General features: G+C 43.3%; 1 non-coding gene across 1 annotated transcript; it reads left to right on the top strand.

Moving 5' to 3' along the window:
- Positions 1 to 1,278: 1,278 nt before the first annotated feature.
- On the top strand, positions 1,279 to 1,385 carry LOC120269881. Its single transcript, XR_005539510.1, has one exon. It is a non-coding gene; the product is annotated as a small nucleolar RNA R71 (small nucleolar RNA).
- Positions 1,386 to 14,106: the final 12,721 nt, after the last annotated feature.

Genomic DNA, 14,106 nt, shown 5'->3' with positions numbered 1-14,106 from the left:
GAGTAGGCCTAGGCTCTCCTAAGCATAGATTTTGGAAGAAAGTATATGGCATGACGTTCATACTTGCCCCTGAATCTGCCAATGCCATTTCCTCACCTAAGTTGCCGATGTTACACGGAATGATGAAGCTTCCCGGGTCTTTCTTCTTGTTCGGCATGTTCTTTTGCAACATCGCCGAGCATGAAGCATCTAGCACCACTGAAGCACTCTCCTCCAATTTCCTCTTGTTGGTCAATAGGTCTTTTAGGAACTTCGCGTACTTAGGCATTTGAGCCAATGCCTCTACATAAGGAATATTGATGTGGAGTTGCATGAAGAGACTCAGGAACTTCTTATACTGTTCATCCCCTTGGTCATTCGTCAATCTAGAGGGGTAAGGGATTCTTGGCTTGAATGGTGGGGATGCCACCTCTTTCTCTTTGTTTACTCCCTTCTCAACCTCTACAACCTCGGGTGCGTGTTCTTTTGGCTTTTCACTCGGAAGGCTCCCTTCAACCTCACGACCACTTGTCAAAGTGATCACCTTCACATGTTTTCTAGGATTGGCTTCCGTGTTGCTTGGTAAACTTCCATGTGGCCTTTCGGAGAGAGACTTCGCAATTTGCCCCACTTGATTTTCAAGGTTGTGCAAGGAGGCGATGTGATTGCGAAGTGTAGCCTCGACTGATTCAAATCTTGTATTTGCCGATTGAACAAATCTAGCCAAGTGCTTCTCCAAATCCGTCATTCGGGTTTCCAAGCCTGAAATTCTGTTTTCCACTTGAGGGGCTTGTTGCTTTGTTGGAAACCCGATGGCCCCATGGTCTTCTGTAATCCTTGATTGCTCCATGAAAAATTGGGATGATTCTTCCAACCTGAATTGTAGGTGTTGCTGTATGGATTCCCTTGAGGTCTCATGCAATAACTACAAAGTCAACATTCTCAACTAAAGAAACATCACCAATGACGATTGGGCAATCGGAGGGAGCATGTCCTCCATCACAACCAGTGCAATTGGTCACGGCCGCAACTTTATTCAAAGCTATAAGATCTAGCTTCTTACTCAAACTCTCCACTTGGGCTGCCAATGAAGTTACCGCATCAATTTCATGGAGATCGGCCACCTTTTTCTTCTCCTTAGCGTTCCACTGGTAGCTATTTAACCCCATTTCCTCAATCAATTGACGAGCCCCATCGGGGGTCTTGCTACCTAAGGTACCTCTTGCCGCTGCATCCAAGAGTTGCCATGTACTCGGTTTCAAACCATTGTAGAAGGTTTGAACAATCATCTACTCCGGGAATCCGTGTTGTGGACACTTTCGCAGGAGTTCCTTGAACCTTTCCCATGTCTCAAATAGATACTCCAATTCCAACTGTACAAAGGATGAGATCTCATTCCTAAGCTTTGCTGATTTTTCTGGAGGGAAATAACGGGCTAGAAAAAAGCTTCTACCATCTCCTCCCATGTAGTGATTGATGCTCTAGGTAATGAGTGTAGCCACCGCTTTGCTCTCCGCTTTAAGGAAAAATGGGAAGGCTCTCAATTTGATGGCATCATCCGTCACACCATTTATCTTCAGCATGTCGCACACCTCGAGGAAGCTCTCTATGTGACTGTTTGGATCCTCATCGGCCAAACCGTTGAATTGTGCGTGGGGACGCACAATACTCGATTATCTCCCCAACACTGAAGGTCTGGCATAATCGGATAGTGTTCGTTGTTGCTCATTTTGTTCTGCCATGTTTTCAGATCCTTCTACTTCCAAATCAGCTAGATTATGCTGTTCTTGCACAGGTTCTTTCCCTTTTCTTCTAAGTGCACGTTCAAGCTCAGGGTCTCCTTTAATCAATATTGATGGATTTCCTCGGGTCATAACCTTGGGCTGCACCAAAAAGAAAGAAAAAAACAATCACAACGATGATAGAATAAGAAGATATGAATTAGAATGTGTGGTGAAATAGCTAAGAAAACAAAGTGCAAAGTATCTCTAAACGCCTACCTCCCCGGCAACAGCGCCAAAAACTTGACAAGATCCCCTTGCGTATATCCCGCAAGTGCACGGGTTTGTCGAAGTAATAATCCCGGGTGAACGGGTATTGAATCCACAGGGAATAGGGAGTAAAGACACTTAATTTGATTCTTAGCTATGTGGAATATCAACAAAGGTAAGTGTGACAATGATTCAATTCTCAACAATTAAAAGCAACAAGTAAGAGAGCAAAAGTAAGGAGGAGGTAAGGCAATCGATAAAGATGGGGTACTCGGATGATGCTTCACCTAGGATAATCGCTTCAAGTGCAAGAACTCTCTATTATGCTTCCTAATCAATGCAATGGTGAGTCGTGGAAATCCTTACATACATAGTCCCAAATCTAAGGTCAACTATGCCTAACTCTATTCATGTCCCGGAGGAGAGATTAAATAACCTCTCAACCTCGCACTCGAATAAAGTTGCAATGAGCTCTAGGGATTCCAGGTGATAAATCTCTTCCTAATTATAGACCTAACCCTTTGGTCCAGGCGGAAGGTCCCTAACCACAATTAAGCTCTAGATACTAAGATCGCCTCAACGCTTCACTCCGTTACACGCGCAACTAAGCCCCAGCGGAGATTCATCCCTTAGACCATTCACTCTATTATGGCCGCAAAGAACTCGAGGAACGGAGGTAGAATCTATCACGTCAGAGGGAAAAGGGGACGCTTCTATACCTCTCGAGTCACCCTCTCAACCCTCTCCAACCTAGCTTTGTCTAACGCACGTGGTTTGTCACTCACTCACAAGGTTACCAACAAGAACTCTCAACCCCAGTGTCACTCTAAGGGAAATGTTCATACAATCAAGCATTCAAGGTTGGAACTCACAATAAACATCAATTTATTAAAAGCATAATAAGAAGTTCAATGAAACGAATACATCATAGGGTTCACAATCACCCAAGTACCCACTAGGGGTTTAGCTCTCCATGGAGCTAAGTACAATCAAAGAAATCGAATATAAAAGCAATGAATCCATAAAGAAACCCCCTCGATGGTCGTGTTGATGGTCTTATGGAGAGTCCTCTACTCGTCGCAAGGGATCCTTTGTCCGGCCTAGGATACACCTCGCCAGATCGATGCCGACGAAAGCTCTCCCAATAACCTTCTTCCAAATAACACGCAATGTCCGAGCTATAGAACCTCTCCAAAAACCTAGCCAATACCCCTCAAAACCCTAGCCGAAGCCCTCTCGCAAGTTGGGGAAAAGATAGAGAAAAGAATACCAAAATCGGGGCTGAATCGGCTTTAAATAGGGCTGGAATCGGGCGACTCCATGGGCGTGGACGATACACGCGCCCGTACGGAATTTCCACACGGCCGTGGATAATTTCCACACGCCCGTGTGAATTCTCTGTTTCTCTGATTTCTCGGCCGGCTGTGAACAGTGCTGCTACACTACATGCTACACTGTTGCTAAAGTGCTATGCTATAGTCTTCGACCTGAATAACTTCCCAATTCCATATTTTCATCGGGGTAACGCAAACGGGCACATGTTTACATTGTGAATCACTTGCTTCTTTAATGATATACATGTTGGTGGAGCTCTCATTCTTGTGTGCATAAATCAGAATGCTCGAGTGTGACTGCCTTTGTACCCCTCCAAATGGATGTGCTCACTCGAATGCGAGGAGGTTAGCACATACTCTTGCATCTCACACCTGACCTATGTCTTCGCGTTTGAACCTTAGCAAGATTTCCTCCAAAATAGGTGCATTATGATCTACATTGGCCTATTTCCTTCATACTCGGCCTCACAACCATACCTGCATAAAAGTAACATAAATACACACATATTAGTGTAAAAACCTGAGAAAAGTAATGCTCAACATAAGGAATGAACACTTCGCATTCATATCGCACAAGCACTTATCACGAGCTTTTCCCTTCTTACACACGGCCGGGTTGTGGCGGATAGGCGTAGAGTTCGCTTTCTAAAGACGTTTTTAGGGTTGTCTTCTCTTCTTCTTCTATACAACATAAACAAGTGTAGGGTACCCTAGATATGATAATCATTTGAATGAAAAAAAATGACAAGTACAAAGAAGACATTCTAGACTAAGCTATGCTAACCTACTCTCCGCTTTTAAAAACTGGATGAAAAGATGAATATGATGTAAATATCATATGATGATTTCATTTGAATCCCTTTTAGCTTTAGATTGAATATGCTAATTTGTTTATATGAAAACATTAGTCTAAGTGAAGTGGGTATGTAAGGGAGTGATCTTTTGGCATGATTGAAGTGCCAATAAAAAGAAGATTTGAGGAAGGGAAAGCGGCAGTACGTAAAGCGAGGGACTAAGAAGAAGCGCTAAAAGGTCGCTAGAAAGCAAAAGCAACTCTATCTATATAAGATAAGGGAGAGAGGAAGGAGAGGTGTCCCTAAGCTTTCCGGCTCACTAGTAGATGACGAAGGGATTTAAAAAAAGGGTCATTTTCATCTTCCGATGCATTCGTTCGGATGCATTCTTCCTTCTTAACCTTTTCAACCTACCGAATTTTCCTCTTCCTGGTAATAAATTGAGCGGCAACTAGGAAGTCTGGTTCAATAGTGATTTCGTCTGCTTTTGGAACTTTGATTCCTGGGGACAAAGAAAGTGACTACAGAGTGTTGAATTAAAATTACCAATTTCTTTGATATTATGGGTCTCATAGGCATCTCTCTTCGAGCGGCAGTGCAAGCTCGAATGGTGTAAGCGCTAGCATAAGGTCCTGGATTAGTTTGTACCAGTATAGGTCTCTGATTGGTGACTTGTCCCCCTTGATGTTTTGACATTTGATTAGTATAGATCAAAATATTAGTAGCTTCGGTGACATTGGCGGCTTAATGCCATTCTTGCGCGCTGCGGTGCGCTCTTGCTTGCTGAGTTCTTTTCAGCGTCACTCTATTCGAAATGCTTGCATGCTGCTCTTTCATTCGCTCCTTCAATAGTAGATATCGCCATTATCGTCCTTCCTTCCAAGCCCACCACCCTTGTTTCAAAGCTAGCTTTAAGTTCTAGGGACGGAGTCGAAGAAAAATCCTCAGGAGGTCAACCTGTGACTTCACATTGTAATACGTAAGAGGAAGCAGTTAGGATCAGGACTCTTTTTGAGCTTTTGGCAAGTGACTTCATCAATCAAGGATTTTCATCTTTCTTTCTCTGTACACTCAGTTCCTCAGCATATTAGTGCTTGAGGAACTGAGTGTACTCTTCTTTCTCTTGTGGAGACTGATATTCGTAATCTTCGGATCGTCTAGCATTCCAAAATTGATGTCTTCGATGATTGCTTTCAGTAGATGGATGGGTTTCGCAATTAGACTTTTTCTCATCCTGCTTGGCCCTCCTTCTTTCATTCAAGGAGGTCGCCTTCGGAGGATACTTCTTAGTAGATAGAGAAAACATAGGAGGTTCGGCGGCGGAAAAGGAGGCTTCAGGAAAAAAAGCATTTGAATGAAGAAAGACAAGAGAATGAATTCAACCAATGATTTTAGTACGACTATAGAGTAAAAAAGCCTTGCTAAGTACCTCGGTCGTAACCAGGGGTTCCTGTAATGTAAAAAATTGTTAGGACAGGTCCTACCTTCTGAGACGTCTTTTTTTGCTCCAGCGCATGTTCCCGTTAAGTGACTTCGAATGGGGGCACGTCTCACTTGATTGAGATAAGTGCATGTTCCGTAAGCCTTTCTTTGAAGGCGACGGGGGTAGGGAAACCATAACAAGGCAATGTTAATTCTTTCCTAGAATTCCAAGGGTGTTTCACTTCCAACATGGTGTACTTTTCTTATGAAGCCGGCTTTCGATTCGATACTTCCTTCGACTCGAGGCAATGAAATGTCTTATTATTCTATTTATTATTATATTTCTATAATAATTTCAGCCAATGCCTTTTCTTTTGTTGTGCCAATGCGTGGAAAGAGCTAGCTCATTCAGAAAGGTGCATAAACCCCCCCGAAGTCAAATTCAAGATTTCCATTCTACCAAGGGATGGAGTGAAAGCCTAGGGAGGTCCTCGCTTTGACTAGGGAATCTCTTGATCCTTATTTTCGTCCATCCAAGGACTCTATACCGAGAGCTCTTGTTTGGATGAGGCTTCCGGAGCTTCCAATCGAGTATTGGACTTTGCGCTTAGGATTGTGGCGGTGGCTGGGCATCTGATCGAAATCGATACATACACAAGAGATTTATGCAAAGATAGTTTTGCAAGAGCTTGTCTTGAGGTAGATCTCACAAAGCCACTCGTCGGCAATCAAGATAGGAACCATCGGAGAGGAAGGAAAACGCTGGTCTTTGAGATTCGAAAAAAAGTCATCAGACAATCTTAGTTCTTCTCTTTTGCATTTCCGCTGCCTGCGTTTTTCTTCGTGTCCGTCCCCAGATTCACACTTGGTTCATTGAAACATATGAACTCAAGAGAGAGGCTCGCTCCCAACTATATAACTTAATAATAGTAGTAGTCTGTGATATATCCTTATTAAACCCACATCAAAGGTAGACAAAGACGAGATGAATAATATATAAAGGAATTTCACTTTTATTATTACTGATAGAAGGAAAAGAAGTTCGACAATGTTTGGACAGTTGAAAAATTGGAAACTTCAAGTATATATGATTAGAAGAACTAAAACAAAGTAGGAATCAAGGAACGAAGTATAGGCAGGGGACGGATGTCCAAGCCGGGCGTGCCAGAGAGACACTCGTTCTTTATTAGAATCCGCACTGGGCTGTAGTGACATCCACATCGGAGCAAAGGAAGTAAAGTCCATTAGCCTCACGACCTCCACCAATCCGACTCCTTTTTCAGGTCCAGAAAAAAAGAGAATTCGTGGGAAAGACTGTAAAAAACCAAGTAAAGATTCTTAGTTAGGCAACTAAGAGATAAGAGACAGGTAGGAAAAGACTGAACAAAAATTGAAATACAGACGATAGGTATAGAGAAGGAGAGACTTTGACAGTTCCTACCCCAGGCCCGGGTAAGAAGACCCATCTGAAAGTCTAACTTTCTCAAAGACAGAAGATTTTTGTAAAGGAAGAGAACACTGTGGACTTACCGGTCATGTGATCAGTAGCCCCTGAATCAACAATCCAAGACGTAGATGGGGACAAAGAGTCCTGGAAAAGCAGACCTTGTAATACTTAGAGAATGGGTTCAGGCCCCTTAGAAGGAGTGGTACTCTCAATAAGATTCACCCTCTGCACGAGCTTGTGGAATTGATCCAAGGGAACTTAACTTGTACCACATCCGTTGGAGGAAGACGCCGTGTTAGCTCCAGCGGTGACACCTAGCATCTTTAGCTAGTAACGGCCTGAGACGTCTGCCCTTACTCATCCAAACATAGCGGGTATTCCGGACTCGCCCTACTCGTTCAATGATGAGGGTAGGGTAGCGGTGGCAACACTGACATAGGGAGCCTCTCTCTCTCTCCATTCGTGTGGCCTCGAATATAAACCGAGAAATCCGGCCCCATATTAGATTTGATTTAAATTTATGTTTTTATATGGGATCCCAACTCCATTTTGAGGCACAGCTTCCCGGGTAGTCACGCAGCTCAGTGCCCTACTTAAAAAAAAAAGGGAGGCTAGCTCTCGGCTTACGGAGGAGCAGCGGGCAGCAAGTTCGTCGGGAGTAGGGGAGGGAGCAGCAATTCTACCCTCTCTACAGCTCAGCGAGTCAGCCCGGCAGGTCGATACCTTAGAAAGCAAGGAAAGACAGCACAGCACACACACAAGAAGGAAGTCAAGCTCATGTCATTACACTATAAAACGGGATGGCATTACTAGGAAAAGAAAACAAAAGCTAGCGAAGAAACCATTCATTCACTACCCAACTCCTTTGTTAACGGACTCAGTAGCTACTGCTACCTCAAAGACTGACTGGACTGCTAACAACACGGCATATCAACACGGCTAGCTACAAAGCTAAAATCGTAAAACGCGGCATATCAACGGCACGGCACACGAAAGAAAGATCACATTCCCCTGCCTTGCTGCAACGAAAGATCTCAACTTGACTCACCATACTTTGTTTTTCAACGGAAACGAAGAATCGCTTCACTCAATCGCCGCGGAAAGCCTCTCCATATCGTTCCGGACCCCTAACTTCAATCACCAACCACAGGTCTTCAATCGCCTACTTGCCTTTTCACCCACTAGTAGCTATACTCATCGAATAGAATGAATGTGTTCCCCGGACCCCATCTCAGGTAAGACAGATCTGGCCCCTCAAGCCAAGGAGTAACAGTCGCTACTGGCCATATATATACCCAAAAACATATCGTGTAGAAAAGAAGAGAATTTCGCTAAGACTACGAGACCTACTAAAAAAAGAAGGTAGTATATACTACATATTAAATATGTAATAATCATCTGTCTCTAACATATGAGTGAGAAAGCGCTTCCCTCAGAGCAAACGATTTCATGGGATTTCTGCTATCAATCTTTCAGCTGGATAGGCAGACTTGATAGCATTAGTATGTCGTTGACAAGATCCCCCTTGCATATATCCCGCAAGTGCACGGGTTTATCAAAGTAATAATCCCGGGTGAGCAGGTATCGAATCCACAGGGAATAGGGAATAAAAATACTTAATTCAATTCTTAGCTATGTGAAAGATCAATGATGATAAGTGTGACAATGATTCAATTCTCAACAATAAAAATAACAAGTAAGAGAGCAAAAGTAAAGAAAGGGGGTAAGGCAATCGATAAAGATGGGGTACTCGGATAATGCTCCGCCTAGGATAATTGTTTCAAGTGCAAGAACCCTCTATTATGCTTCCTAATCAATGCAATGGTGAGTCATGGAAATCATTAATTACATAGTCCCAAATCTAAGGTCAACTATGCCTAACTCTATACATTTCCCGGAGGAGAGATTAGATAACCTCTCAACCTCGCACTCGTATAGAGTTGCAATGAGCTCTAGGGATTCCTAGTGATAAATCTCTTCCTAATTATAGACCTCACCCTTTGGTCCAGGTGGAAGGTCCCTAACCACAATTAAGCCCTAGATACTAAGATCACCTCAACGTTTCACTCCGTTGCACGTGCAACTAAGCCCCAGCGGAAGTTCATCTCTTAGACCATTCACTCTATTATGGCCACAAAGAACTCAAGGAATGGAGGTAGAATCTGTCACGTCAGAGGGGAAAGGGGACGCTCATGTACCTCTCGACTCACCCTCTCAACCCTCTCCAACCTAGCTATGTCTAACGCTCGTGGTGTGTCACTCACTCACAAGGTTACCAATGAGAACTCTCAACCATAGTGTCACTCTAGGGAAAATGTTCATACAAACAAGCATTCAAGGTTGGAACTCACAATAAACATCAATTAATTGAAAGCATAATAAAGAGATTTAATGAAACAAATACATCCTAGGGTTCACAATACCCAAGTACCCACTAGGGGTTTAGCTCTCCATGGAGCTAAGTACAATCAAAGAAATAGAATGTGAAAGCAATGAATCCATAAAGAAAACCCCTCGATAGTCGTGTCAATGGTCTTGTGAAAAATCCTCTACTCATCGTCCAAGGACTCCCTCGTCCGGTATAAGATACGCCTCGACGGAAGCTCCCCTATCAACCTTCTTCCTAAGGAATGACGATGTCTGAGCCGTAGAACCTCCCCAAAACCTTGGCCAATCCCCTCAAAACCCTAGCCGAAGCCCTCTCTCAAATAGGGGAAAAGATGGAGAAAAGAATACTAAAATCGGGGCTGATTCGGCTTTAAATAGGGCTGGAATCGGGCGACTACACGGGCGTGGATGCTTCACGCGCAATTGCTTAATTTCCACACGGGCCTGGATAATTTCCGCACGCCCGTGTGGATCCTCTGAACTACTATTTTCTCTGCCGGCTATGAACAGTTCTGCTACAGTACTTACTACCGTGTTGCTACAGTATCATCCTGAATAGCTTCCCAAATCCATACTTTCATCGGAGTAACGCAAACGGGCACACGTTCACATCGTGGATCACTTGCATCTTCAATGATAGGCACGTTGGTGAAGCTCTTGTTCTATGTGCATAAGTCGGAATGCTCGAGTGTGACAGCCTTTGTGCCCCTCCAAATGGATGTGCTCACTCGAATGCGAGGAGGTTGGCACACACTCTAGCATCTCACATCGACCTATGTCTTCGTGTTTGAACCTTAGCGAGATTTCCTCCAAAATCGGTGCATTGTAATCCACATTGGCTTCTTTCCTTCATACTTGGCCTCACAACCCTACCTGCACGAAAGTAACATAAACACACACATATTAGTGTAAAAACCTGAGAAAAGTAATGCTCAACATAAGGAATGAACGTTTCACATTCATATCGCACAAGCACATATCAGTCGTCCGCGTATAACGTGTCCACGCTTGAATTGTTGCGCCGAGATTGTCTCCGTCTTCTCCACGCCCGCGTTGACCGCTTGGAAATTTCATTTTTTTTTTGGGCACATCTCAATTGATTGAGATAAATGCATGTTCCATAAGCCTTTCTTTGAAGGTGACGGGGGTAGGCCATAACAAGGCAATGTTAATTCTTTCCTAGAATTCCAAGGGTGTTTCACTTCCAACGTGGTGTACATTTCTTATAAAGCCGGCTTTCGATTCTATACTTCGTTCGACTCGAGGCAATGAAATGTCTTATTATTCTATTCATTATTATATTTCTATAATAATTTCAGCCAATGCCTTTTCTTTTGTTGTGTCATTGCGTGCAAAGAGCTAGCTCATTCAGAAAGGTGCATAAACCCCCCCGAAGTCAAATTCAAGATTTTCATTCTACCAAGGGATGGAGTGAAAGCCTAGGGAGGTTCTCGCATTGACTAGGGAATCTTTTGATCCTTATTTTCGTCCATCCAAGGACTCTATACCGAGAGCTCTTGTTTAGATGAGGCTTCTAGAGCTTCCAATCGAGTATTGGACTTCGCCCTTAGGATTGTGGCGGCGGCTGGGCGTCCGATCGAAATCGATACATACACAAGAGATTTATGCAAAGGTTGTTTTGCAAGAGCTTATCTCGAGGTAGATCTCACGAAGCCACTAGTCAGCAATCAAGATAGGAACCATCGAAGAGGAAGGAAAGCGGTGGTCTTTAAGATTCGAAAAAAAGTCTTCGGGAATCTTTGTTCTTCTCTTTTGCATTTCCGTTGCCTGCGTTTTTCTTCGTGTCCGTCCCCAGATTCACACTTGGCTCATTGAAACATATGAACTCAAGAGAGATGCTCGCTCCCAACTATATAACTTAATAATAGTAGTAGTCTGTGATATATCCTTATTAAACCCACAACAAATGTAGACAAAGACGAATGAATAAAATATAAAGGAATTTCAATTTTATTATTACAGATAGAAGGAAAAGAAGTTCGACAATGTTTGGACAGTTGAAAAATTGGAAACTTCAAGTATATATGATTAGAAGAACTAAAACAAAGTAGTAATCAAGGAACGAAGTATAGCAGGGACGGATGTCCAAGCCAGGCGTGCCAGAGAGACACTCGTTCTTTATTAGAATCCGCACTAGAATGAAGAGCTGTAGTGACATCCACATCGGAGTAAAGGAAGTAAAGTCCATTAGGCTCACGACCTCCACCAATCCGACTCCTTTTCATATCCGGAAAAAGAGAATTCGTGGGAAAGACTGTAAAAAACCAAGTAAAGATACTTAGTTAGGCAACTAAGAGATAAGAGACAGGTAGGAAAAGACTGAACAAAAATTGAAATACAGATGATAGGTATAGAGAAGGAGAGACTTTGACAGTTCCTACCCCCGGGTCCGGGTAAGAAGACCCATCTGAAAGTCTAACTTTCTCAAAGACAGAAGATTTTGTAAAGGAAGAGAACACTGTGGACTTACCGATCATGTGATCAGTAGCCCCTCAATCAACAATCCAAGACGTAGATGGGGACAAAGAGTTCTGCGAAGCAGACCTTGTAATACTTAGAGAATGGGTTCAAGCCCCTTAGAAGGAGTGGTACTCTCAATAAGATTCACCCTCTGCACGAGCTTGTGGAATTGATACAAGAGAACTTAACTTGTACTACATCCGTTGGAGGAAGACGTCGTGTTAGCTCTAGCGGTGACACCTAGCATCTTTAGCTAGTAACGGCCTAGACGTCTACTCATACTCATCCAAATATAGCGGGTATTCCGAACTCGCCCTACTTGTTGAATGATGAGGAAGGTAGCGGTGGCAACACCGACATAGGAAGCCCCTCTCTCTCTCTCTCTCTCTCTCTCTCTCTCTCTCTCTCTCTCTCTCTCTCTCTCTCCATTCGTGTGGCCTTGAATATAAACCGAGAAATCTGGCCCCATATTAGATTTGATTTAAATTTATGTTTTACATGGGATCCCAACTCCATTTGAGGCACAGCTTCCCGGGTAGTCACGCAGCTCAGTGCCCTACTTAAAAAATAAAAAAGGGCCTTGAGAGAGGCTAGTCTCGGCTTACGGAGGAGCGGTGGGTAGCAAGTTCATCGGGAGTACGGAAGGGAGCAGCAATTCTACCAACTCTACAGCTCAGCGAGTCAGCCCGGCTGGTCGATACCTTAGAAAGCAAGGAAAAACAGCACAACACACACACGAAAAGGAAGTCAAGCTCATGTCATTACACTATAAAATGGGATGGCATTACTAGGAAAAGAAAACAAAAGCTAGCGAAGAAATCATTCATTCACTACCCAACTCTTTTGTTAACGGACTCAGGAGCTACTGCTACCTCAAAGACTGACTGGACTTCTAACAACACGGCATATCAACACGGCTAGCTACAAAGCTGAAATCGTAAAATGCGGCATATCAACGGCACGGCACACAAAAGAAAGATCACATTCCACTGCCTTGCTGTAACGAAAGATCTCAACTTGACTCACCGTACTTTGTTTTCAACGGAAAGGAAGAATCGCTTCAATCAATCGCCGCGAAAGCCTCTCCATATCGTTTCGGACCCCTAACTTCAATCACCAACCACAGGTCTTCAATCGCCTACTTGCCTTTTACCCACTAGTAGCTATACTCATCTAATAGAATTAATGTGTTCCCCGGACCCCATCTCGGGGTAAGAGCGGATCCGGCCCCTCGAGCCAAGGAGTAACGTGAGCTCATCGGCCTATATATACCCAAAACATATTGTGTAGAAAAGAAAGAGAATTTCGCTAAGACTACGAGACCTACTAAAAAGAAGGTAGTATATAGTACATATTAAATATGTAATAATCATATCCGTCTCTAACATATTAGTGAGAAAGCGCTTCCCTCGAGCAAAGCGATTTCATGGGATTTTACGCTATCAATCTTTCAAATTTGGATAGGCGGACTTGATGGCATTAGTATATCGTCCGGCAGTATAACGCGTCCCATGCTTGAATTGTTGCGCGAGATGGTCTCCCAGTCTTCTCACGCGCCCGTGACCGCAGGGAAATTTCATTTTGGGCATGTCTCACTTGATTGAGATAATCGCATGTTCAGTAAGCCTTTCTTTGAAGGTGACGGGGTGAGCCATAACAAGGCAATGTTAATTCTTTCCTAGAATTCCAATGGTGTTTCACTTCCAACATGGTGTACTTTTCTTAAGAAGTCGGCTTTCGATTCTATACTTCCTTCTGCTCGAGGCAATAAAATGTCTTATTATTCTATTTATTATTATATTTCTATAATAATTTTAGCCAATGCCTTTTCTTTTGTTGTGCCAATGCTTGGAAAGATCTAGCTCATTCAGAAACGTGCATGAACCACCACGAAGTCAAATTCAAGATTTCCATTCTACCAAGGGATGGAGTGAAAGCCTAGAGAGGTCCTCGCTTTGACTAGGGAATCTCTTGATCCTTATTTTAATCCATCCAAAGACTCCATACCGAGAGCTCTTGTTTGGATGAGGCTTCTAGAGCTTCCAATCGAGTATTGGACTTCATGCTTAGGATTGTGGCGGTGGCTAGGCATCCGATCAAAATCGATATATACACAAGAGATTTATGCAAAGGTAGTTTTGTAAGAGCTTGTCTCGAGGTAGATCTCACAAAGACACTCATCAGCAATCAAGATAGGAACAATCAGAGAGGAACGAAAGTGGTGGTCTTTGATATTCGAAAAAAAGTCTTTGGGAATCTTTGTTCTTCTC

The sequence above is a fragment of the Dioscorea cayenensis genome, chromosome 9, assembly GCF_009730915.1.
Source record: "Dioscorea cayenensis subsp. rotundata cultivar TDr96_F1 chromosome 9, TDr96_F1_v2_PseudoChromosome.rev07_lg8_w22 25.fasta, whole genome shotgun sequence".
NCBI lineage: Eukaryota > Viridiplantae > Streptophyta > Magnoliopsida > Dioscoreales > Dioscoreaceae > Dioscorea > Dioscorea cayenensis.
Note: the sequence above shows the minus strand (reverse complement) of the source record. Positions and strands in the feature narration are given on the sequence as shown.